This window comes from Equus caballus, chromosome 21, assembly GCF_041296265.1.
Source record: "Equus caballus isolate H_3958 breed thoroughbred chromosome 21, TB-T2T, whole genome shotgun sequence".
In the NCBI taxonomy this organism is placed as follows: Eukaryota; Metazoa; Chordata; class Mammalia; order Perissodactyla; family Equidae; genus Equus; species Equus caballus.
In genome coordinates, this window is record NC_091704.1 from 24,555,992 (window position 1) to 24,583,491 (window position 27,500).

Here is a 27,500-nt window from a genome sequence, read left to right on the forward strand (position 1 = left end):
GATTCAGACATTAAATAGACAAATGATTATTTAACTGCAAATTGAGGCAAGTGTTACAAAGGAAAAACAAACAAATATAATGGAACTTTTTTCTTTTGAACTCCTTGGTTATTGGCCTAAGGGTCTGTAACAGCTAGTCAGGGTAAAATCAAGAAGGAGTTAGGGTGATGAAATGACTTTGTGTAACTCAATTCCCCAGGTTCCTCCTACCAAGGATGCCATAAGGCTAGAATAAGAGGAGAAAAGTCCCTCTCCTCTGGGTACTGAGGGATAAAGCTGTGTATCACATACTCCTAGAACATCTGATTGTCAACTTCTTTCACTTTATGACCATCTTTTTATTTATACTGACTTCATCTTATAGCTACCAGATTTCTCTGATTATGTCGCTTACTACAGACTTTATTAGCTTGGTCATCTCTCCATTCCATGGTCCAATCAGTGAAAAACAAACAGTCAGTGATCGGGATACCAAGCAGTACTCCTGTGCATGTCTCATCTTACAGAAACAATACGAGGTCCATGTATTTTTTTGTTTTCTTCCTTTTTTTTTTTTTGGTGAGGAAGATTGGCCCTGAGCTAACATCTGTTGCCAATCTTCCTCTTTTTGCTTGAGGAAGATTGTCCCTGAGCTAATATCTGTGTCAACCTTCTTCTATTTTATATGTGGGAAGCTACCATAGCATGGCTTGATGAGTGGTGTGTAGATCTGCACCTGGGATCCAAACCTGCAAATCCCAGGCCACCAAAGCAGAGTGCATGAACTTAACCACTATGTCACCAGGCTGGTCCCTATTTAACTTTCTTTATATAGCTTATCTTCTCCACACAGCGCTACCAAAAAAAATCCCAATGGGAAAAATACCATATGGATGGGATGCATTATGCTTTATGCAAAATATCATGCCCCTCTTCCTATAGCCCCACTTACCCTTGCTGACCCTCAACCAGTTCATGTACTTCAACTTTATCTTTCCTTGAACGAATAGTTTGCATCAGGTACCTGTTTTGGCTGGAGCGAGGGTTAAGATAGGGATCCTTACAGAACTGGGGATCAGTTATCAGGCCCAAAGTGTCCTCTTTTGGCCTTTCCATAAAATCTATTTGGTACTCACACACCTATATGAATACCTAAGATATGCCTGCTGCATGTGTCAGACTTTGTAAATTACACAGCTTGGGCCATCAAATTGAGATGCTCATTTATCAATGCTTGCTGTTTTATGGTTTATAAAATATTCTCATCAAGCTTATCTTATACTTAAGTCTTCACCTTCCTTTACCTTCCATCCAATCCTTGGGAAACCACAGACTGAACGAAAAACATTAAAGCAGAAATGCGATGTTTCAGATAGGAAAAAAGAATATGGATAGAGTTGCTGAGATCCTAGGTCCTTAAAAATTATTTTTCTGATTGTTAAATAAGACATGTTCATTGTAAAAAATGAAAAGAAATTATAAACAAGTATGATAAAGCATAATTTATTTCATCTTTCCCCAGTATTTGAGTATGTAGGTAGTTGCCTTTTTCTACTATTAAGGAACAATGCACTAGTGGACATCTTTGTATGTAGAAGCCTTGGGTACTTTCGAGTGTTTTTCTTTAGAATGGTCTCTCAGATGGAAAGTTACGAGGCAAAAGGGATAAGCATGTTTCAGACTCATGAGAAATAGTACCAATCCAACCCAAATGGTTATATTTAGTTATACTTCTAAGATCAGTGTCTAATACTGCCTATTTTATCATAAACATTTAATTTAGAAATAATGCGATTATTTAAGAGTAAAGACAGAGATAAAAGTCTGAGTGAATAGGTAGCTCAAGAAGCTAAACATTCTCTGAGCACCTTTGTAGAAAAGGCAGGGTTCAGGAAATCTGGGAAGACATTTATGAATCTTGGTTCAGTGGCTACAAAGAGACTTTCCACACCGGAACAACAACAACAAAATGACTTTCTCTAGAAACCAAATAAACCGTGAGAAGTGTTCAACTAAAATCTATTCAATTTTAACACCCAAATACCATTGGCTTATGTCAATGTCTCACCCTGTCTGCCACCCCCATCCTGGCCCACGCTTCCATCATCTCTCTTGACTTTTGTAATAGATGTGTAACTAGTTTCTCTGCTTCCATTTCACTTCTCTCCAATTCATTTTCCTTATTGTGTCTGGAATAGTCTTTTTACAAAAAATGAAATTCTGATTTGTCATTTTTCTGCTTGTGACGCCAGGTACCTGAGGGTTATGTAGATATTAAACTAATTTGCTGTTTTCCTGTTTAACTTGAGGGGTGACTCAGGGGTCTCCAGGATTTGTGAGCTTGTTTTCCAAAGGATTTGTGAGCTAGTTTTGCAGAAGAAAGAGAATGTCTTCTGGGAGGTTGTGATCACTGGATGGCTGGCCCTCTGCAGCCATTGAGCCCACTGGGGCTTTTGCCATTGCCCTGGGGCTTATTGGGAGTGACCCCTCTGTTTCCCATCAGCTCCTCCCCGCTTTCTGTTTTTGGGGAGGCTGATTTGAGAGAACCCAGGCTCTCACCTACTTGTTTTGGCCAATTTGAATAAACCTTTCTCCATCTCCAAGCACCAATGTCTTAGTGTTTGCCTTGCTGTGCATCAGGCATACAAACTTTAAGTTAAGAAGTTCAGTATCACATGTATCTCTTCAAAAGCTTCCTGCTACTCTTAGAATACTCTTAGCTAAAAATGAAAATTCCTGATATGACCATCAGGGGCCTGAATGTCCTGGTCTCTGCCTCTCTCCCCAGCCTCAATGCATTCTGCTTCTTCATCTCCTTTCTACTTCTAACAACTCTGCCTTCTTCCCAGTCCTTGAATAACCCTCACTCTCTCCTACCTCTGTAAAAAAAACACGTTCCATCTGCCTGATTTTCCTTTCTCCTTCCTCCAACCTCTGTTGATTCCTTTTTCACCTTTCAGATATCAGCTCACACATCACATCCTCACTCCCTAGCCAAAAGAGCACTCGTTTTTTCCCTTCAAAATATTCATCACAATTAATAATTTCTTATTTATGAGATTATTCGATTTTCCACACCAGACTGTAGCTCTTGGTTGGTTCAGATATGTTTTGCTCACCTTTGAATCCTCAGCACCTGGCAGAGTGCCTGGCACATAGCAGGAATTCAACATTATTTATTTATAGAATAAACAACATTTATTTCTGGAATGAATGCATAAATCTGAATCCAGTGTGAGTGCTGGAGAACTAGTAGGAAAGGAGAGCCACTCCAGGTTATAGGCCATGGAAAGTGCTGGCCAACTGAAAATGCATCAGACAAACATGAGACAAACAGAGAAACAACATTAACAACAACAAACATCAAACAGAGAACGTGGAAAAGTGGAATTACATTTTCCAACGGGGCTAGGCTAACTGAATAATGTGACATTCTATAACTGCCTTTGGGGCTTTTGACAAGTTATTTGATCTCTTTGTTCCTGAAATGCCTCATCTATATAATAAGAATGATAATATTTGATTTACGTATTTTTTAATATCAAAACTCTATGTAGCTTTTACTCTGAATTTGATTCAAACTACAATAAAATAACGTGCACTTTGATACAGTGACATCGTGGGTTGTATTACAGTAGGTGGGCCAGGAAGGAAACTGTAAGAGGAGGAAAAGAAGGAATCAATAAAATTCTCAGCAGGATAAGCTTTGAAGGAAAAATTTCTATCCCTTTTACGATGAAGACTTCAGTTTGAGGTATTTGTTTTAGGGGAAATTACGCAAGCTAACTCAATAATAACCACACAGTCCTGAGTTCTCTGCAGACATTAGGGCTGCATGCAGCAAATTACTGGAACAGCATATAGCTAGGGGGAGTTAGCGTGCTGAGCTATGCTGTTCCTGCTGCTTTTAATAGAAGGAGAATAAATAAAAACTTAAAGATAAATAACTTTTGAGTTCCTATTTGGGCAAAAGTTCCTCTATAAAAAATTCCAGCTTTCCTCTAGCCTAATTATTGGTTCTTCTTTTTAGATAATCAGACTCTCCTACTTTATCTTCATTTGTGTAATTAACTAGGTATTATGACCGTGATTCAAACCCATAACTCTAGCAGGGAAAACAATTACAGCGTGAGCAGTGAACATCCATAGGGAACACAAACCTGTAATAAATCATATTTAGTGTGAAGATAATCTGAGTTTTGCATAGTTTAGGCTAGAAAAATATTTAGCTGACAGTTAAGATTCAACTAAGGAAAATTCTCAGAGCTATCTTGCAACCTAAATCGTGAGAAAGCGGATCCACTGTGGTGCGGTCTCCTGATGCTATATACTGGAATTAAAGAAAGTGGGTACAAATGATAACAAACATCTCAAAGCTGGAATGTTCAGCCCTTGAAAAAGTATAGAAAACTGTACAGTTTTCTGGGAGTAAAGTGGTATCTAACTGAGGGAACACGTCCTAAGGGAAGAAGTCTTGTTTGAGACCATTCTGATTTCTCCAATAACAGAGTCCTTCAGATGGAATACAAAGTGTTAAAGTCCACGCTACATCAAGCGATTTCTGAGCAGAATTATTATAAAAGAAAAAAAAAATCCATCCATATCACTTAAGTTAAACACTGGTTTGTCTCTACCAAGTCTTGTGCTGACCCCTAGCACCTTTCAGCAAAGTTTCACAAGTCCTTACAAATGAAACAAATGGAAAGTGCAAGATTACAGAAATTGCAACCAACCTGAAATTAAGCTTACAGTTGTCCTATTTTAAAAAGCTTTGTAACACAGGGCGGAGAGCTTCTTTTTTTACAAATGTTCTGACCCACAGAAAGAGACAATATTAGTCATGTTATATTCAAGCCAAAAGAAACTTAATTTAAGGATTTTTTTTTCCCTTAAAGATTGGCACCTGAGCCCGCCCACCCCGCGGCGGTGGCGGCGACAGCTGCGGCAGCCCGCGCCGCCCCCTAGACCGCGGCTCCCGGGGCAAGCCCGAGCACGGCGGGCAGCTCGCGGCGCGGCGGCCCCGGGGGACGGGAATGTTGCCAGCGCGGGCGCAGAGATGCCGGGCAGCGACACCCCGCTCACCGTGGACCCGACCTACTCCGACCCGGGCCGGGACCGCTGCAAGAGATGGGGTGAAGTTCCCAGTGAAGGGGGCGTGGCGGGCATCTCGATTACCTGGCACTTTGGGAAGCCAGAACCGACTGGTCACCTCGTTCCCTTATGCGTTTTCTACCCTGGCAACTGAAAGCTGCCATCTAGTCAGAGAGAAAGTTGGGTACCCTAGGAGATCTGGATCTCACAGTTGGTTAGCACACAGGGATGCAGGAAAGAGTGGGACTATCCTGTGTTCAACTTGCGAAGAAAGTAGGGAGTTTTTATCTTGTGAACACTTGCAGTTTGAAAATCTGGGACTTGAAGTATGGCTGCTGTGTGTGTACAGATTCTGTCACGGTCGTTGTCCTTCTGACTTCAAATCTGAAAGCACTCCTGCCATGTCTCTTTCAGGTAGAGCGTCATGACATGAATACCCTAAGCCTGCCCCTCAACATACGCCGAGGGGGCTCAGACACCAACCTCAACTTCGACGTACCAGATGGCATCCTGGACTTCCACAAGGTCAAACTCAGCGCGGACAGCCTGAAGCAGAAAATCCTAAAGGTAACAGAGCAGATAAAAATAGAGCAGACGTCCCGTGATGGGAACGTGGCGGAGTATCTGAAGCTGGTCAGCAGCGCGGACAAGCAGCAGGCCGGCCGGATCAAGCAAGTCTTTGAGAAGAAGAATCAGAAGTCAGCTCACTCGATCGCCCAGCTGCAGAAGAAGTTAGAAAAGTATCATAGAAAGCTCAAGGAGATCGAACAGAACGGAGCCTCCAAAAGCTCAAAGGACTTTTCCAAAGACCACCTGGAGGACATCCAGCACTCTCTGAAAGATGCCCACGCCAAGTCTCGAACGGCGCCCGGCAACATGGAGAGCGGTAAATCGGGCATGCCAGGGGTGTCCCTCACTCCCCCCGTGTTCGTCTTTAATAAGTCCAGGGAGTTTGCCAACCTGATCCGTAATAAGTTTGGCAGCGCCGACAACATCGCTCACTTAAAAAATTCCTTAGAGGAGTTTAGGCCCAAGGCGAGTGCCAGGGTCTACGGGGACAGCGCGACCATTGTGAACAAGCCCAAGTATGGCAGTGACGACGAGTGTTCAAGTGGCACCTCGGGTTCCACCGACAGTAATGGGAACCAGTCGTCCGGGCTGGTGGAGCCAGCACGCTGGACAGCCAGGGGAAGCTCACCATGATCCTGGAGGAGCTGTGGGAGATCAAGGACACCCAGGCACAGCTGGCTGAGGACATCGAGGTGCTGAAGGTGCAGTTTAAGAGAGAATATGGTTTTATTTCTCAGACCCTGCAAGAAGAGAGATACAGGTACAAGTGACTGGAAGACCAGCTCCATGACATGACGGACCTGCATCAGCACGAGACAGCCAACCTGAAACAGGAGCTGGCCAGCATCGAGGACAAGGTGGCCTACCAGGCCTAGGAGCGCTCGCGGGACATCCAGGGAGCCTTGGAGTCCTGCCAGACTCGCATCTCGAAGCTGGAGCTGCACCAGCAGGAGCAGCAGACGGACACCGTGAATGCCAAAGTTCTCCTGGCAAGTGCATCAACATGGTCCTGGCCTTCATGACTGTGATCTTGGTGTGTGTGTCTACCATCACCAAGTTCGTCTCGCCCATGATGAAGAGCCGCTTCCACATTGTCGGCACCTTCTTTGCTGTGACTCTTCTTGCAATATTTTGTAAAAACTGGGACCATATTCTGTGTGCCATAGAAAGGATAATAATACCAAGATGAGGCTCGCTGCTTGCTGTCCTCCAGTTCTTTCAAGTTGTTATTTTAAAGAAAACTCTGTGCATTCTCCCAAACTTTAAAAAGAGGTGGTGCCGACGGAAGATTACGAGGAGGACTGGGCTGTGCGTTGTAAATAACTCCGAGTCTCTGAACTTGGTAGCAGTTACCAACTCAGCCCTCTGCTTAGTTAACGTGACTCTGTTTCCGAGCTCTCCCCACCTTGCTCTCTGCCTTAATCAGACCAGATTTCCTGCCCACCTGACTAGCCCAGCGTAGTAAACCTCTGATTATTGACCACCTGCATAACTAGTGATCCAGAAGAAAAAGGGTTTTCAATCTCTGTAGCGTCTTTCAAAATTGAGCTTTACTGTTGCCAGTGGTGCGTTTTCCCTGAGTCCTGTATGCAGCAAGGATGTGCCACGACTTGGGGACGGGACGGAGCACAGGCGCTGGCTGTGTTGAACACTTGTGGCCCATGGAAGCACAGGAAATCCCGAGTAATCTGCCCTTCTTGTCCACAGATGCCCATAGTCCCGTATATACCCAGTGTCCACAGTGGTCAATTACGTGTGACTCTTCGTAACATGGAAATCTCATCACACACCCATTTATCTGTCAGAAGTCTGACTTAGGTGTTCTGTTGCACTTTAGGTGGTAAAACACGAGGGTTTATGAATGGGGCTTTGCCTCCTCACCCCCAGGGAGCCGCACACCTGATTTCCTCTTCACAGGCTATCGAATGCCCCACCTTCAAAGCATACAGAAATGCTTCCAAACCCCTCCTCAAATCGTGGTTTTAACGTTAATTCGGGGTCCTGCGAGCACTGCTCTGGAGTTTGTCTCTCGGCAAATCTTAATTGTGAGAAACCGCTTTCGAGGATGTGATTCACTTTATTCACAGGGCTGCGAGGGATTGCAAAGCTTACTCAGTAAATGAAAACAAATGATGCTCATCCTGCAGGGTGTTTTTCTCGGAGAAGGACAACAGGCTCATAGTTTATTAAACTAACGTGCACTGAGATAGGAACCCTGGAAGCAGGAAGAAGGTATGGCATGTGGTCTAAGTGGGTGGCAGTTAGATCAGTGGGAACAAATGACTTGGATGAAGATGGAGAATGTCCTCTTAGGACCCTGAAAGACCAGGGGGAATAAAATAAATTAGATCCAGTGTCTGAGTCAAGGTCGCCACATGTCTCTTAGGATCTTACTGAAAGTAAGTTCTAAGGTAATAGAGTGGCCACACTTCCACTGAGGTGAGAGCATTCAAAGTTGACATCTTTGGCCTCTTTGGGGATGCCATTCACTGCCTTTAGCCCAGATGACACTTTCCTTTAAATCTCTTTCCCTGTGTACATAACAAAAAGGAAAACAGAGAAGATTTTAACAGAAACTGCTATTCAGCCCACCGCCCCCGCCATCATGTGAAGGCGGAAAGATACATGTTAGTGTACATTTTCTTCTAGAAAACATCAGATTGCCCAGATTAAGTGCAATATTTTGCAAACAGCTGCCCTTAGGGAAATCTCCTGAAAAAATGTGACAGTGTGCCATGGTCTGAGAGAATGGAACAGTCGAGCATTTTGTACCAGTCCAGTGTGTGTGAGACTCATACAACTCAGAGCTTTCTCTTTTTTTTTTTTAAGTTTACAATTCAGTGGTTTTAGTAAATTCACAAACTTAGGCAACTATCTAATTCCATATCTAACTCAAGCTTTTTAAAATAATAAACATCATTTCTTGAAACCTTTGGCTATATAGTATTCTGGATTCAGGGAAGAGGGAGTTACTAGTCCCACCCCCATCTCGTGGCTGTGTCAGACTCTCCCTGGGTCCCCCAAGTTGGCTGTCAATACACTGTGATCCATCAAATCCAGGGGACAGAAAAGGGTTCCAGGCCCAGGGCAGGAAGGGAGGAAGAATGGTATGCTTCCTTTTGCTTTTATATTTCAATGGCTGGCATCCCCCTTTATCTGTGGGCATCAGTCTCCATGTGGGCTGAGGGCTGGGTGCAACTTACACCCCTAAAATAAGCGGCCTCCTGGGTGGGCTCCTTTTGATCTCTATGGATCTTTCTCAGGCACTTTGGACATGCCAGGGGTTGGGGTGGGTGTAGATGCTGCTGTTAGTTTAGGGAGAGTGAGATTTCTAGTCCTGGAGGTTAAGGGCTCTGGAAGGATTCCAGAAAACTTGGGGTTCCTTCTCAGCTCTCCACATTCTGCTCGTCGCTCAGCCTAGCAAGTTTGCTTTGGCGCTTTCCAGACCTGTGAACAGTGAGTCTCCTCCCCAGGGGGAGAAGTGGAGAAGAAGACGGAAAGGAGCACAGTCCGCTCCCTCCAGTCTAGAGCAGTTAACAGAAGATGCTAGAAACTGGCTCTCTTCAGAAGTATCATGGCGTCTAAATCAGCCCACCTGGTCATGAATTCTTTTTAAAGAATTCTTATTTCCAATGATTCTCATTAAATATCAAATAATGTTGTTTTCACCTGGATGTGCTCAGCCTGCACAGCATATTTATTTTGGAGTCTTGCTGAAAGTTCCTGAAGCTTTTTAATAAGATGGTATACTCCAAGGAGACTTGCACTCTCTCTCTGCAGTTTTTTATTCTCGTCTTTGGGAATGAACCCCCCTACTGCTTGTTTTCTTCACTGTGTAAGGAGATTAAATAAAGTTTTATAAATATACAATTAAAAATAGTGATCTAGCTATGACATATCCTGGAATTGGATATTTAATTTGCATTTAAGCCAACACCCTTTTCCCCCACCTTTCACACGTGGTAAACGTCTCGTGCATGCCTAAAGATGACAACAAGCTGTTGGACGGGTGAGCACCTGCTCACTCAGTGAACATTCATGAGGAATTTAGGACGCTGGCCCTTGGATTCTAGCACTGGGCTTTTTGGTGACATATTATTTTCATGATCACCAAGATAATGGTAGTTTGCTGAGGACAAAACAAAAACCTAAAAATACTCTCTTGGGGGTTTTGAATCAGTTAGTCCAGCTTATATCTTGAGTATGATTAAGCCAGAACAAAACATCCTCCCCCAAACCCCCCCAAAAAAGTCAAACTTGTAATGAAGCAGAAAACAAAAGGACTCCACTGCTGGTTTTGGACAGTGAAAGTAGGATCAGTCCCAGGTTTCTAGCTTGTCCCATTAGTGGTTTTGCTTACATAGTTGCTGTAATCTATTGATAAACTGAAGTCTTCTGACGCTGCTCCCCTTTGCATTTCAGCCCGTAATGCTGTTATCCCTGTCTGTCAATTAGCATCCATGCGATTCTAGCCCTTCTCCTACTTTGTCACTCTTGTTTTCGTTTGAATATTGCCCCACTATGTATGTTTATTGCCCTGCTATTTCTCTGGCACATCAGGTTTAACTATGTTCAATAATAGCGAGGGGAACCAGCTTCCCTCAGGCAACTAATTACTTTTGTCCTTTTTGTTTGGATTTGAAATACCGAATTATTTTGCATCCAATGGGAACGCTTTTGTATTGAATCAAATCTAATTATGTTGGTTGGGGAAAACATTTAAATATACTTGTTAATATGAATGTGTGATTAAACAACCTATTTTGCGTATTTCTATAATTTTGAGGAACGAGGATGGGGGTAAGACAAAATGGCATTATTTAAAATTCAGGGCTTTATCTGGAGAGAGAGATTGCAAGAAGTGTAGCACGTGTGCTGAGGAAGGAATTGATCTAAAAAGACCAATCCCTGGGAAGAATGAGATTGGCCTGTTTACATCAGAAGTATTCAAGAAGCTAGAAGAAAAATAGTACAGTTAATAAGAGTTTGGTAACCCCTAAGCTGTAAAGCAGAACTAACCTGCGATTTTCTAAAGTCAGTACAATTCTCTGTTTATAAGAAGCTGGAAAGTAATGTAGCTCGATTGTTTTGGGAACGATTTATGTGTTACAATTTTAATTTATTTAAAGCTGTGTTTGTCCAAAGAGAAGTGTTTCAACAAAACGTGCTCTCCGTCAAAGATCTGTTTAGGCAGTAGTTAGCAGCTGTGAAAGTAGAAACTGGAAGTGTTTATTGTGAGGTCTGTGGAGAATTTCCATTTTGTGGGATCCTATGTAGTTTTGTGTCAGCCTAAAATTGTGAATTCTCTGGAGATCTTCACCCCATTCAAAGCAGGAGCCTTTATTTTTTTAAACAAACACTTGATGTTAGCTTTGATGTTAAATAAAGAGCTAGGTTTCTTAAATTTAAAAAAAAAAAAAGATTGGCACCTGAGCTAACATCTGTTGCCAATCTTCTTTTTTTTTCTTCCTCATCTTCTCCCCAAAGGCCCCCAGTACACAGTTGTATATTCTAGTTGTAGGTCCTTCTGGCTCTGCTATGTGGGATGTCACCTCAGCATGGCTTGCCAAGCAGCGCCAGGTCCACGCCCAGGATCCAAACCGGTGAAACCCTGGCCTGGAGAAGTGGAGCACACAAACAACCAGTCGGCCATGGGGCCGGCCCCAATTTAAGGATTTTTGGAAGAAAAAGTCAGCTGGTTGTTTTTTCCATGTTTTAAATTAAGAATGTGGAATGAAAACCCTTATTTACCTAGTAGTAGAGATTGGAAATACATGCTTTAGCATATGTTTATAGCTATTGCATGGTAAAAGACACAGAGGAAAAAAAAGCAGGGAAAGAGGAAAGTTCAGGAAACCCTGAGTTACATATTTTAACCTGTCCACAAACCCTAGAGGAGCCTTCAGGTACCATGGGAATCGGAATGTATATTATCATTGCTCTCTGAAGTTCTTTTTAGCTCTCTAGGACTTATAATTCTTCCCTTTACCTAGGGAAAAGCTTCTATCTCATTTTCAGACGGCAGCAATGTTTTCAAAATAAGACTTATTTTTCCTTGATCTCCTGAGTGTTTGCACCTGAATACATAAATGATTTTGAAGTTTTTGTAATATGATTTTTGTCTTGGTAAAACTGATAAAGTTGCTCATCATTTCTGGGAAAGTCCCTTTAACTTTCAAAACTTCCCAGATGGACTTATGTCAGTTCTTTGTAGATTGAGTGTTGCTTCTATTTTCAGAGAAATCTCTAAACTTTTCTGGATATTAAGTTTTCCACTTAGAAAAATCACTCAGCTGACTTGGATGGTCTCCAGGATCCATCCTAGCTTTAATATTTAATCACTCTATCTTTAAATTTGCATTTGGAATCAGTATTTATTTAACGATTCTAAGCATCCCTCCCACATACTTTAACGTTCAAACAAAATCTATTTTTGTTGGATCAGTCATAACAGGAATAACCCATATTTTCTTTCCTGAAGTGAAAATATTTCTGAGAAAAAAATGTGAAATGTGCTGACTCTCCTCTGCTACTCCAATTTGAATGAAGAAATTACTTCAAAGGTCTCCTGGGAGAAAGTGTCCTGGGTGCTACACCTCCTGCTTCAGGGTTTCTGCTTTCTTTCTCTGACTGGTCTCCACTCTGACCAACTTAACGTGACTCTATTTGGACCATCCCTGACCTTTGAGTCTCTTCATTAATTAACAACCAATATTTTATCATTACTTTTCTAAGATTTAACAAAATGAATAAGACCCAATCATTGGCCTCAATTAATTTAAAATTTAGAAGTATAAGTTTGTAAACAACTCCCTATAATAGAAAGCAGCCATGATAGAATATCGAGAAAGAAAACTGTTACAGGAACATAGAGAAATGACAGTTTGTTACACCTCAGATGTATTAAAGAAGACTTCAAAAAGGAGGCAGTGTTTTAGTTGGACTTTGAAGGAAGAGTTGGCTTTCGATCTTACAGTAATCGAGCCTTTCAGGAGGATGAGGAACAGCAGGAACCAATCCACGTTCCCCTCCACCCTTCCAACCAAAGTATGTCTTGTCTCTGAAGTAGAGCTGCAGATGACTGAGAACATGCTGCTTCAGTCACTCTAGCAACAGATGTATTTTCTCTTTCTTTGAGCACTTAATGCATGCCCAGCACTGGTCTAGGCACTGGGAAACACAACATTGTCTCTGCCCTCATGGGATGAGGAGGTGGCATGGATTAAATGATGCTTTTTAGATGTCCACCAGATCTAAGATAGTATGAACCATTAATGTTCAAATTTCCTACTCATTTCTTTTTTAGAATTTACATACTTATTAAAAATTATATTGAAGACAGTAGTAAGTGAGCTCCATTGAATAATAAAGTAACTTGTTATTCCCCTGGAGCTGAAAAAAAAATTTAAGAGATTTTATTTTCAGGTAATAATCAGATGATATTTCTCTGAGTAGCTGAAGAATCTGCAGCAAATGCTGAGACAGTCCTCAAGCCTTTAAGTTTCTTGTTTTTATCATGCTTTGGGCTGGGAAATTTTGAGAATAATGAGCTAAATAAAGTACTCCAGCTGTCCATCAACTCTTCTTCCACATATGGCTTAAGCTCTTTTTTTTTTTCTGAAGTTCCCCATTAGGTATGTAACAGCTATTGTTTATTACAGATTAGGGCATTTTGGTGAGATGGAATGTGCAACGTATCGTATTGAAAACAATGAAGCAGAGAAAAGGAGGAGAGCAAGAAGACCCCCAAACTATTCATATTCAGAGCTTGAAGGGATCTCTGAAACAGAACAATTGGCCCAGACATCAAATGGGTGGGAATGTCTTTGATGCACCCTCAGGTGAGAAAAATGTGTGGTTCATACATGACCTCTTATCCTTTGCACAAGACACATGTCACTAATTGAATGTGATGATTTTCCTAGTTGAACCTGAACATACCATGATATTCATTATCACAAAGTCAGGGCGATTAAACTATTCTCAGTCAGAATTAATGAACAAATTAAAATCTATTTATGATCCATGACCTTTTCCAAATATGTCATTTTACAGATGTAGAAACTGAGGATGAGAGAGTAGTCCTAATGCCTCCCTTCATCTAATTAATGTCAAGGCATGAATAATAACCTGTGGTTTTGTCCAGGTCTTTTCAAAAAATTATTCAATCATTCAATATTTACTGAATACTTGCTATCTGCTAGACTAGGCACTAAATATTGGGTTACACATATGAAAAAGCCATTATTAAAAATTTCAGTGGCTTTTAAAAAATACATCAATGGAATGACTTCAAGCTTTTCTGATTAAGCAGTGAAAATATTTAAACATAAAATAATGAATTTTGACATTTCTAGTCAGTTTGGGGAAAAAACATATACCTTCTAAATTTTTCTAAAAGTGCTATAAAGGAAATTTTAATGGCTGCTTAATTAACGTTTATTTTTGCCAGCTTGCTAGGTTTAAGGAGGTCAAATTCAGATAACACCGAAACACTGTGCTGTTACATATTTTAATATTCTGTGTACCCACAGTACCTTGAGTCTCCTAGATATTTACTGTGTTCTCTATACTTCTGCTGAAGTTATGAAAGAATTAAGACTAAATTGGGAATCAAAAGAACAGGATTCTAATATAATCTCTCCATTAATTACCTGTGTGCCATTGGTCAAAAAATGTGATCTTTCTGGAGTCTGAAAAGTCTTAGTAAAATGAAAGAAGCAGGGGAAAAAAACACTAAAGATTATTTTTGGTTTCAACAATAACTAAAAGCATAGTATTGATAAATGGTTCTTTTTTGTTTCACAACTGTTCTTATGTTTTTCTTTTGTAAATTCTGTTTGTGTCTACCCTTTTATACCTGAACTAGTCTGTTTACAAACAAAATTAGCAAAGTGAAGTCTGAATATATACAATTTGAATAATTCAAATTAAACTTCTAGGTATTAGAAACATGATTATTGAAATTAGAATCTCAATAGATAGATCAAACACAAATTTAGGTGCAGCTGCAGGAAAATAAAAATAAGAAGATATACCTGAAGAAAATGTACAGAATGAAGCACGGAGAGAAATGAACACACAGTTTGCAACATTTTAGTTGAAACCAATTCATGGATGTTTTCCATAATTGTCCATTTTAGTATACTATATTATCGCTTTAGCAATAACAAGGTATTTTATCATGTTGATATAAAATAATTTACTTGACTGATTCTCCATTCATGTGTATTTAAAAGTTGTTTTAGGGGCCAGCCCAGCGGCTAAGTGGTTAAGTTTGCACACTCTGCTTTGGAGGCCCAGGGTTTCGCCGGTTCAGATCCTGCGCGCCAACATGGCACCGCTCATCAAGCCACGCTGAGGTGGCATCACACATAGCACAACCAGAGGGAGCTACAACTAGAATATACAACTATGAACTGGGGGGCTTTGGGGAGAAGAACAACAGCAAAAAGAAGATTGTCAACGGATGCTAGCTCAGGTGCCAATCCTTAAAAAAAAGTTGTTTTAATTATTTTTGCTTGTGATATTTTGGCATTCAATATTGTGAAACAGATAGCTAACAACAGTCTCATTGTTTTTCCAGTGTGAAAACATATTTCTTCTTCCTAGATTCTTGTATTATCTGTTCTTTGCTTTTAAATCTAGGGAGTTTCTTCAGGCAATATCTAATTGTCTGCTTTGCTTTTTTCTCCTCCTTATAAGTCATGGATTATTTTGATATTCAAATTCAGGTCTTTTTCCATTTTAGGAAAGCTTTATTAATATTAGTATTAATATCATATTTGAGTTCTCTTTTTGTTCACTCCTGGGACATCAATTATTTCATTTTTTATGGCACCTATTCAGTCTTCCATATATATCATTTTCTCCAATCTCTTCCATTGTGTTCCAGATGCGTACCGAGATCATCCATGACAATATAGATATAACTTTTTACAAAATTAATACTGTTTTTCTTTTCACTGACTCTAATACAGTTTTTAATTTTTCCACAAATTTCTCTTGTTTTCCAGTTCTACTCTATGTTGGTGGATACATGGCCAATTAAAATTGTATATATTTGTGTTGCACTGTTAGTTTTTACAAATATGAAGTTGATTGGGCATTCTGTTTTCTTCAACCTAATAAATTATGGTCATCATTTAATTGGCATTTTAGTTCATATGGGGAGAGTATAAATCATTCTTATCTATGGAATTCAGGTACATACTGATTTTCACTACTTCACTCAAAACCGGCTTGTTGAGAACTGCTCAGGGTCTGAGGTATGACTCTATTTGCAAACTAATAAGTAATAGGGCCACACTCTCATGGGTGCAGGCAGAAGATATGAGACTGAGTCTGAGACAAAATACTTTTTACTCACACCAACAGCAGTAGTCAGGGTATTAGCATTTTCACCAGTTTTCCTAATCTCAATTCCTACAGAATGATATGAATAAGGCCAGGTGCTATGGGCTGAATGTGTCTCCTCAGAATTTGTTATGTTGAACCCCTAGTCCCCAATGTGGTGGTATTTGGAGGTGAGGCCTTTGGGAAGTAATTAGATTTAGATGAAATTGTAAGAGTGGAACCACTGTGGTGGGATTACCGCCCTTACAAGAAGAGGAAGAGACCAGAGCTCTCTCCTTGCCCCCCATATGAGGATACAGCAAGACTGTAGCCATCTACAAACCAGGAAGAGGGCCCTTAGCAGACCTCAAATCTGCTGGCACTTTGATCTTGGTGGTGCCAGCTTCCACAATTGCGAGAAATAACTGTCTTGTTGTTAAAGCCATGCAGACTGAATTACTTTGTGATAGCAGCCCAAACTGACTAAGACACCAGGTAACACCTGCACACACAGTGGGTTTTCTTGCAGGAAAGGAACCTCAAGCTTAGAAAACCTGAATCTTTTATAACAGGCAGTACTTGAACTTTGTTCTAGAAGGAAGCATTATCTTTGTTATATTAAGCAGTAAAGAAACCTCCCTTTGCTCTGGGAAGATGCAAGATACTATGTTTATCTTCCAAGGCTGTTTGTTATACAAATATCCTTGAAAACATAGTCTGGAACAAAGCAGACAGTGCCTCTGCTTGCAAGATGTGCAGAAATGAGAGAGACCTATGGAGAGTTGTCTCCCAACATAAACAAGTCTCAAATACATTTGGCCACACATGACAGAAAACTTCACTAATGATGATTTACACTAGATACTGACATATTTGCCCCATTGATCGTGCAAAAAATGTCTAGGGGCAAGGGGTCCAGGGCTGGTTTGGTGGCTCAGTGACATCATAAAGGACCAAGCCAGCTCCTTTCTATCCTACCTTGGCTTTTACTGACAAGCTGGTTGCCCCATGGTGGCAACGCGACTGTTACACTCCACATGTGACATCCACATTCAGGACATGAAGAAGATGGAACAGGCTGTAACTGAGTCAAGAAGGTTAAAACCTTTCCTAAAGCCCTCAGCTTGCACGTGTTCACAAAAATTATGTCCTGTAGTTGCCATAACTGCAAAGCAGTTTGGAGAAGCAGGTATTTTTATCTGGCAATTTAGCCCTAACTATTGTGGGATAATCCTTCCTCCATAATGGGCCTTCGAACGCTGTTCCAAGTCCTGATCTCCAGTGCACGGAAGAACCTCTCTGCAATCCTGTGTAAGCAGAAACCCCACGGCTACAGTTTTCTTTGTGTTGCTGGGTACAATACCTGCTGCCCCTGGTGAATCAGTAAAGTGGAACAAAGCAGGCTGTTTTCCTCTCTACAGCTGAGGATAGTGCACTGCTGCACCTGGCATATTTGCAAGGTTGACAATCACTCCTCATTCCACAAATATTGGAACAGGCACTCAAAGATTAAGTGATTTTCAAAATAAAAGTCAATCGCAGAAACAGACCTAGAATGCCAGGATGCAGAATTACAGTTTTGTATTTTATGCTGTTTCCATGGTTACATTACTCACTTGAAATTATCATTGGTTTTTTTCCTAAACAATCTCTTAAAACAGTATCAGTTATATCTTCTTGGTAGATATGTCTAAATCTTGACTGAAGTATGGAAATAAATGTGAAAATATTCTTCTCTATATTTTTCTTCTTGCCTATGGAGTTAAACAGGTAATACTTACTGCTACCAGTAATGATGAGAAGGAATGGATATTCTTTACCAGCGCTTCAGACTTATATTTTTCATGTGGAAGCTTGGTGTTTTTCCAGCGTGTATGAAATCTAAAGCAAAAATTCAGCCTAACTCTCAACCTTTCCTACAATTTTACCATCCCTATGAAAATTTCCTATAAGCGAAAGATAACCCAGAGAATACACATATCCTTATATACAAATCTTTCCCAAAGGTATTCCACATTATAATGCACTGGTTCAGAGCAGAATCTTTGGAGTAAGAAAGATCTGTGAATTACCATTCTGGCACTTATTTGCTTTGCAACTTTGGGCAAGTTATTTAGCTTCTCAGATTAACTCTCGTTATCTGCAAAATGATTACATAGCAATGCTTATCTTGCAAGACTATTATAAGAATCAAATGAGATTAGATCAGCAAAACTTTAACACAGTCCTGGAATTTAGTATATGCTTAGTAAATGGTAGCTATAACTATAGCTCTGGAATATCTCACTAGTAACTCCAAATTGACTTGAGAAATACTGTATGACTATTTGCCTTACTTAAATATTCTCAATATATATTATCATAACACTAGATCTAAAGAGTCCTGCAACAGAGAAAGCTATTTAACCCGATTAACCTATTCAAGATTTGAGGTGTCAATTACTCCTGCTCTCTTCTGGGTTCTAACACAGCAGAGGCATGGGATTCAGATGAGGATCAAAGTGTCAGTTTATTAGTGGATGTCCAATAACTCCCAAAGAAAAGTGCTCAGCTTTACACTGGATTCAAAAACATAGCTAGAACCTGGAAGCAGCTTCACAAACTCAGTGCTGCCTATTTTTTGCCCTTTGATAGAGCCTCCTAATAAACCTGGTTCAAAAAATGCCAGGTTCTTAGGAAAAAGCAAATAGAGGCAGAAGAGAGTGAGCACCAGAGAGACAGAGGAAGAGAAAGGGAGAGAGAGAGAGGCTGGAGGAGGATAATTCTATTGAAGTATTCCTTCCAATACACCGTCTGGTAAAAACATGAGGATGGGAGAATAAGTGGTCTCCTTATACACAACTTAGCATTTTCTAAATGTTGTTGAGACAAAATACATTTGTTAACAACACACTTAATAACATCCTAGAACAGTTTCCTGTAGAAAAACATCTTTGGAGAGCATCTATTAAACATATGTAAGATCAAACTGAGACTTGTTTGTAAAGTATATTAGTTGAGATTTAAAAAAAAATCTTACCATGAAATCAATTTGGCACTTTACCCTACTTTTCTTCCAGTACTTAACATGCGTTGAATTGCTTTATAGCTATTTGTGGGCAAGACTCATCTGCTAGTCTTCTCTGCATGAGGTCAGGAATCCTAACGTTTTATATACACACACACATACAGAATCCCCTGCACTAGTCACCACTGGGTTGTAAAGATAATAGATACTGATGTAACAGTTATAGTATAAACAAACTGGTCATAAGCCAATTAGCCTTTCAGTGACACTAGGATGTCTTCTGCCTAGAATGAGAAAAGAGCAACAGATGCTAGCCATGTCTTTTGTGTTCTGAATGAACACTGAGGGTGGTTGTAGTTTATTTAAGTCAGATAATTTCCTAACAAATGGATTTCCATGTACACATATATGCTTAAATACTCAGAACCTTGCTTAACGCCAGGTTTATCTAATGGCTCAGTTAGATATAAACTCAGAGGCAACTTCCCCAAATAAAGAAAACAAAGAGGCCCCTCCTCTCCGCCCCAGCAGCCAGAGCTCCTCTGGGGAGGCTCCTGTGCTCTCGGCACGCTCCGCAGCGCTCTTCCGGAACCATGAGGGGGACTAAGTATCCAGGAGTGTGGGGTTTCCGGAAATTGCGGTGACGCGGGGCGGGGTGGGCGCGGCAGCATCGCGCGACCCTGAGATCTACCTGCGCGAAGGGATCTTCCCACCGAGCGAGCGGTACCTCTGAAAATCCTCGAGCCGATCCCATCCTCATTCTCCCACTTCCTGGCACCGGAGAGTTTTGAAATCGGCCCCTTTCTGAAAGAGGCCCGTTATCCTGTGGATAGGATGGCTCCCTTTTATGCCCCACTCTCTTTCTACCTGGCGGAATCAGGTTAAAAGGAGCTGCAAACGCTTCAAAAAGCAACGAGTGCCATAAAAGCCAATAGAGCTGTGTAGACAGCGTGTGTTGAAGAGAGAGCACTGGCCCCTTCCAGGAGCTCTGCGTGACAAGGAGGTTCTGCAGGGTCAGTGGTAGTGAGCCCTGTCATAACTAGGTCTCAGGCCTCCATTATCGCCGCTCGGTCTGCGCTGCTTCTCTTGCTCTCCCAATCAGAGCCTTGATCCAGGAGCCAGTGGAGGAGTGTCTGCGGGCATTAGGGAATTTTTGGAGAGGAGTAATACAAATAGACTGTGCTTTAAAAAGATTAATCAGAGAAGATCCAAGATGGCGCCGTGAGTAGTCCTCTTTGTCTCTCCCCCTTCGAGTGTACAATTATTTGGACACTTATCGCTTGACAAAGGATATCCAGACAGCATCTCAGGACGTCTGAGAGACCCACGCGACTGTACATCGGAAGGCGGATGGACTTTCCTCCGGGAGGATGTGGAAATAGGTGAAAACTCTCCGACCCCGACGAGCAGCCTAGTACCCGCAAGCGGCTTTCTTCCAACGGACGCCCCCAGAGGATCTACACACATCTAGGGCAGGAGCAAGCACACAACAGAGGAGCGACGGTGGAAACAGGTGACCAGAACCCTACCTAAACCCCCCGCAATTACTCCTAAACGCAGAGGGAAACTTTGGAGTTGCACACCTGAGCCCGCGGGGAGAGTCTCTCCCCGCCATTGGCGGGGAGTCCCCGCTGGGGGTTTGCGGCGCCCGGAGGGTCCCAGAGAGAGTCGCTGAGGGTACGGAGGTCTCCCAGCTGCCGGTGCCCACCCCGTGGGACTAGGGATTGCTGGAGATCTCGGAGAGGACCGGGGCTGGGGGAAGTTTCAAAGGCCGGCTCTGCGACCCGGACGGGAAGCGCCGGAGTTCCGCCCGGGCAGCAGACAAAACTCTCTGTCTGCCATTAGCAGAGGGGCTACGCCGAGCATTCACGGCTCAGGGAGAGGCCTGGAGAGAATCCCAGAGGGCGGGGCGAACCCCAGCTGCCGTTGCCCGCCCCGTGGAACTAGGGATTGCCGGTGATCTCGGGGAGGACCGGCGCTGGGGGAAGTTTCAAAGGCCGGCTCTGCGACCTGGACGGGAAGCGCCGGAGTTCCGCCTGGGCAGCAGACAAAACTCTCTGTCTGCCATTAGCAGAGGGGCCACGCTGAGCATTCACGGCTCCGGGAGAGGCCTGGAGAGAATCCCAGAGGGCGGGGCGAACCCCAGCTGCCGTTGCCCACCCCGTGGAACTAGGGATTGCCGGAGATCTCGGGGAGGACCGGGGCTGGGGGAAGTTTCAAAGGCCAGCTCTGCGACCCGGACGGGAAGCGCCGGAGTTCCGCCCGGGCAGCAGACAAAACTCTCTGTCTGCCATTAGCAGAGGGGCCACGCCGAGCATTCATGGCTCCGGGAGAGGCCCGGAGAGAATCCCAAGGGCGGGGCGACCCCCCAGCTGCCGTTGCCTGCCCCATGGGACTAGGGATTGCCGGAGATCTCGGAGAGGACCGGGGCTGGGGGAAGTTTCAAAGGCCGGCTCTGTGACCCGGACGGGAAGCGCCGGAGTTCCACCCGGGCAGCAGACAAAACTCTCTGTCTGCCATTAGCAGAGGGGCCACACCGAGCATTCACGGCTCCGGGAGAGGCCCGGAGAGAATCCCAGAGGGCAGGGCGACTCCCAGCTGCCGTTGCCCGCCCCATGGGTCTAGGGATAGCCGGAGATCTCGGAGAGGACTGGGGCTGGGGGGAGTTCCAGAGACCCAGCTTCGTAGCCTAGGGGGAAACCCTACAGGCTCACAGCAGCCTTAGGGAAAGCCTCTGCACAGCACCAGTAGAAGGCACCCAGCCACCAGCCACAAGGCTGGAAGACCCCAGGGCAAAAGCAGCATAGCTAGGTGAACTAACCACAGACTGTAGAAGATGCCAATAGCTCTCCTACGACCCATAGAGGACAAGTGAGATTTAGTGGGTGCCGACAGCAACGGAGGACAAATATAAGTGATCCCACCCCTGGCCGCTGGAAAAGCCCATAACTCCATTGCAGACCCCAAGGAGAGAGCACATCTAGGTGGGCTGCAACAGTAGGCACCAGCAGCCTGAAGCCCCCCTGTGACGGCCACCACAGCAGAGGAGGGAATCCAAAGGGCCACTGTGGCTACGAGGAGGGGCCCAGGCCCAGTTAGCAACTGCGGACAGGGTTCCTGGTTGGTGCAGTATAAACAGCTGCTCCCCCACCGCAGCAGCTGAAACAAGTGAAAGGAGCAACTAAACTCTATCTCCATGCGGAGGCACAAATCAACAACATCAAGCAATATGAAAAAATACATTAAATCTCCAGAACAGAAAGAAAGTAACAAATACACAGAAAACAATCCCAAAGAAAATGAGATATATAACCTAAATGATGATGACTTCAAAACAGCCATCATTAAAATTCTCAATGAGTTAAGAGAGAGTTCTGACCGTCAACTCAACGAGTTCAGGAGCTATGTCACAAAAGAGTTTGATACGATAAAGAAGAACCAAACAGAAATATTGGAAATGAAGAACACAATAGAGGAGATTAAGAAAAATCTAGATGCTTTGAACAGTAGGGCCGATAATATGGAGGAAAGAATTAGCAATTTGGAAGATGGCAATATAGAATTGCTGCAGGCAGAGGAGGAGAGAGAAGCAAGACTAAAAAGAAATGAGGAAACTCTCCGAGAATTATCAGACACAATTAGGAGATGCAACGTAAGGATTATAGGTATACCAGAGGGAGAAGAGAAGGAGAAAGGGGCAGAAAGCCTATTCAAAGAAATAATGGCTGAGAACCAAATCTGGTGAGGGAGATGGATCTTCAGGTGACAGAAGCCAATAGATCTCCAAACTTTATCAATGCAAGAAGACCAACTCCACGCCATATAGTAGTGAAGCTAGCAAAAGTCAACGACAAGGAGAAAATACTAAGAACAGCCAGGCAAAAGAAACTAACCTACAAAGGAACCCCCATCAGGCTATCAGCAGATTTCTCAGCAGAAACTTTACAGGCTAGAAGAGAGTGGAATGATATATTCAAAAATCTGAAGGACAAAAATCTACAGCCGAGAATTCTCTACCCAGTGAAAATATCCTTCAAATACAATGGAGAAATAAAAACTTTCGCAGATAGACAAAAATTAAGGGAGTTCATTGCCACAAAACCTCCTCTTCAGGAAATCCTCAGGAAAACCCTCATTCCTGAAAAATCCAAAAAAGGAAAGGGGCTACAAAACCAAGAGCAGAGGAGATAAGTAGAAGGACAACAACAGAGAGTAGCAGCTCTTCATCAGAACAGATTAAACCGTGGGACGAGAAACAAAGGAAATTGAAGAAAACCGGAAAACAAGACACAAAATGGTAGTGGTAGACCCCCACATCTCAATAATCACTCTAAATGTAAATGGATTGAACTCCCCAATCAAAAGACACAGAGTGGCAGGATGGATCAAAGAACAAGATCCAACAATATGCTGCCTCCAGGAAACACACCTCAGCCCCAAAGACAAACACAGACTCAGAGTGAAGGGATGGAGAACAATACTCCAAGCTAATAATGAACAAAAGAAAGCAGGTGTCGCTATACTAATATCAGACAAGGTAGATTTCAAAGCAAAACAGATAAAGAAAGATAAAGAGGGACAGTATATAATGATAAAAGGGACTCTCCACCAAGAAGACATAACACTTATAAATATATACGCACCCAACACAGGAGCACCAAAATTTGTAAAGCAACTCTTAATAGAACTAAAAGAAGACATCAACAACAATACAATAATAGTAGGGGACCTCAACACACCATCAACACCAATGGACAGAACATCCAGACAGAAAATCAACAAGGAAATAATAGAATTAAATGAAAAATTAGACCAGATGGACTTAATAGATATATATAGAACACTTCATCCAAAAACAGCAGGTTACACATTCTTCTCAAGTGCACATGGAACATTCTCAAGGATTGACCATATTTTGGGAACCAAAGCAAACATCAATAAATACAAGAGAGTTGAAATAATATCAAGCATCTTTTCTGATCATAATGCTATTAAACTAGAAATCAACTACAAGAAAAAAGCAGAGAAAGGTGCAAAAATGTGGAGACTAAACAACACGCTTCTCAACAAACAATGGATCATTGAAGAAATTAAAGAAGAAATCAAATTTTATCTGGAGACTAATGAAAATGAGAACACGACATACCAAAACATTTGGGATGCAGCAAAAGCAGTCCTAAGAGGGAAATTCATCGCAATACAGGCCCACCTCACTAAACAAGAAAAAGCTCACATAAGCAACCTCAAACGACACCTAACAGAACTAGAAAAAGAAGAACAAACAAAGCCCAGAGTCAGTAGAAGGAGGGAAATAATAAAAATAAGAGCAGAAATAAACGATATTGAAACAAAAAAGACAATAGAAAGGATCAATGAAACAAAGAGTTGGTTCTTCGAAAGAATTAACAAAATTGACAAACCCCTAGCCAGACTCACCAAGAAAAGAAGAGAGAAATCGCAAATTAATAAAATTAGGAATGACAGAGTAGAAATCACAACAGATACCAATGAAATACAAGAGATCATAAGAGAATACTATGAAAAACTATATGCCAACAAATTGAACAACCTGGAAGAAATGGACAAATTCCTAGACTCCTACAATCTCCCCAAACTGAATCAGGAAGAAATGGAGAATCTGAATAGGCCAATCACAAGTAAGGAAATAGAAACGGTAATCAAAAACCTCCCCAAAAATAAGAGTCCAGGACCAGACGGCTTCTCTGGAGAATTCTACCAAACATTCAAAGAAGACTTAATACCTATTCTCCTCAAACTGTTCCAGAAAATTGAGAAAGATGGAGAACTCCCTAACACATTCTATGAAGCCAACATCACCCTGATCCCCAAACCTGACAAGGACAACACAAAGAAGGAGAACTACAGGCCGATATCACTGATGAACATAGATGCAAAAATCCTCAACAAAATTTTGGCAAACCGATTACAGCAATACATCAAAAAGATTATACACCATGATCAAGTGGGATTTATACCAGGGACACAGGGATGGTTCAACATCCGCAAGTCAATCAACGTGATACACTACATCAACAAAATGAAAAACAAAAACCACATGATCATCTCAATAGATGCAGAGAAAGCATTCGACAAGATCCAACACCCATTTATGATAAAAACCCTCAGTAAAATGGGTATAGAAGGAAAGTACCTCAACATAATAAAGGCCATATATGATAGACCCACAGCCAACTACATACTCAATGGACAAAAACTGAAAGCCATCCCTCTGAGGACAGAAACAAGACAAGGGTGCCCACTTTCACCACTCCTATTCAACATAGTACTGGAGGTGCTGGCCAGAGCAATTCGGCAGGAAAAAGAAATAAAAGGAATCCAAATAGGTAATGAAGAAGTAAAACTCTCGTTGTTTGCAGACGACATGATCTTATATATAGAAAACCCGAAAGAATCCACAGAAAAACTATTAGAAATAATCAACAACTACAGCAAAGTAGCAGGGTATAAAATTAACGTGCATAAATCAGTAGCATTTCTATACACTAACAATGAACTAACAAAAGAAGAGCTCAAGAACTCAATCCCATTCACAATCACAACGAAAAGAATAAAATACCTTGGGATAAACATAACCAAGGAAGTAAAGGATCTATACAATGAAAACTACAAGACTTTCTTGAAAGAAATTGACGATGACATAAAGAGATGGAAAGACATTCCTTGCACATGGATTGGAAGAATAAACATAGTCAAAATGTCCATACTACCTAAAGCAATATACAGATTCAATGCTATCCCAATCAGAATCCCAAGAACATTCTTCACAGAAATTGAACAAACAATCCTAAAATTCATATGGGGCAACAAAAGACCGCGAATTGCTAAAGCAATCCTGAGCAAGAAAAACAAAGCCGGCGGAATCACAATCCCCGATTTCAAAACATACTACAAAGCTACAGTGATCAAAACAGCATGGTACTGGTACAAAAACAGGTCCACAGATCAATGGAACAGAATTGAAAGCCCAGAGATAAAACCACACATCTATGGACAGCTAATCTTCGACAAAGGAGCAGAGGGCCTACAATGGAGAAAAGAAAGTCTCTTCAACAAATGGTGCTGGGAAAACTGGACAGCCACATGCAAAAGATTGAAAATTGACCAGTCTTTTTCACCACACACCAAAATAAACTCAAAATGGATCAAAGACCTAAAGATTAGGCCTGAGACAATAAGTCTTTTGGAAGAGAATATAGGCAGTACACTCTTTGACATCAGTTTCAAAAGAATCTTTTCAGACACTGTAACTCCTCAGTTGAGGGAAACAATAGAAAGAATAAACAAATGGGACTTCATCAGACTAAAGAGCTTCTTCAAGGCAAGGGAAAACAGGATTGAAACAAAAAAACAGCTCACTAATTGGGAAAAAATATTCACAAGCCACTTATCCGACAAAGGGTTAAGCTCCATAATATACAAAGAACTCACACGGCTTAACAACAAAAAAACAAACAACCCGATCAAAAAATGGGCAGAGGACATGAACAGACATTTCTCAAAAGAAGATATGAATATGGCCAATAGACACATGAAAAGATGTTCATCATCGCTAATCATCAGGGAAATGCAAATCAAAACTACACTAAGATATCACCTTACACCCGTTAGATTGGCAAAAACATCCAAAACCAAGAGTGACAAATGTTGGAGAGGTTGTGGAGAAAAAGGAACCCTCATACACTGTTGGTGGGAATGCAAACTGGTACAACCACTACGGAAAACAGTATGGAGATTTCTCAAAAAGTTAAAAGTAGAAATACCCTATGACCCAGCCATCCCATTACTGGGTATCTATCCTAAGAACCTGATATCAGAAATCTCAAGAGTCCGTTGCACCCCTATGTTCATTGCAGCATTATTTACAATAGCCAAGACGTGGAACCAGCCTACATGCCCAGAAACTGATGATTGGATAAAGAAGATGTGGTATATATACACAATGGAATACTACTCAGCCATAAAAAAAGACAAAATTGGCCCATTCACAACAATGTGGATGGACCTCGAGGGTATTATGTTAAGCGAAATAAGCCAGTCAGAGAAAGACGAACTCTATATGACTCCACTCATAGGTGGAATTTAGTATATTGATATGGAGATCTGATCGGTGGTTACCAGGGAAAAGGGGGGGTGGGGGGAGGGCACAGAGGGGGAAGTGGTGTACCCACAACATGACTAACAAAAATGTACAACTGAAATCTCACAAGGTTGTAATCTATCATAACATTAATAAAAAAAAAAAGAAAGAAAGAAAACAAAGCCACCCCAGGCTTCTGGGGGACTTTGGAAGACAGGGCCTCATCGAGGAATTCAATCCTCTCCTCTACCCAAGACACTGCCTTTTCTTTTCCTAAAGGGGCTTTCATGCTGCATCTCTATCAACCTTTCTTCTTAATTTCATCATTCCTCTAATGATTCTGATTTCAAAGTTCCTAAGGAAATTGTGGTAATATCCGAAATCCTCAAGGACAAAGTG

General features: G+C 41.9%; 1 pseudogene; it reads left to right on the forward strand.

Annotated features, from left to right (window-relative positions):
* The first annotated feature begins 5,372 nt into the window (after nucleotides 1-5,372).
* Nucleotides 5,373-7,343, forward strand: LOC100146653 (transmembrane and coiled-coil domain protein 3 pseudogene; annotated as a pseudogene).
* The last annotated feature ends 20,157 nt before the right edge of the window (nucleotides 7,344-27,500 follow it).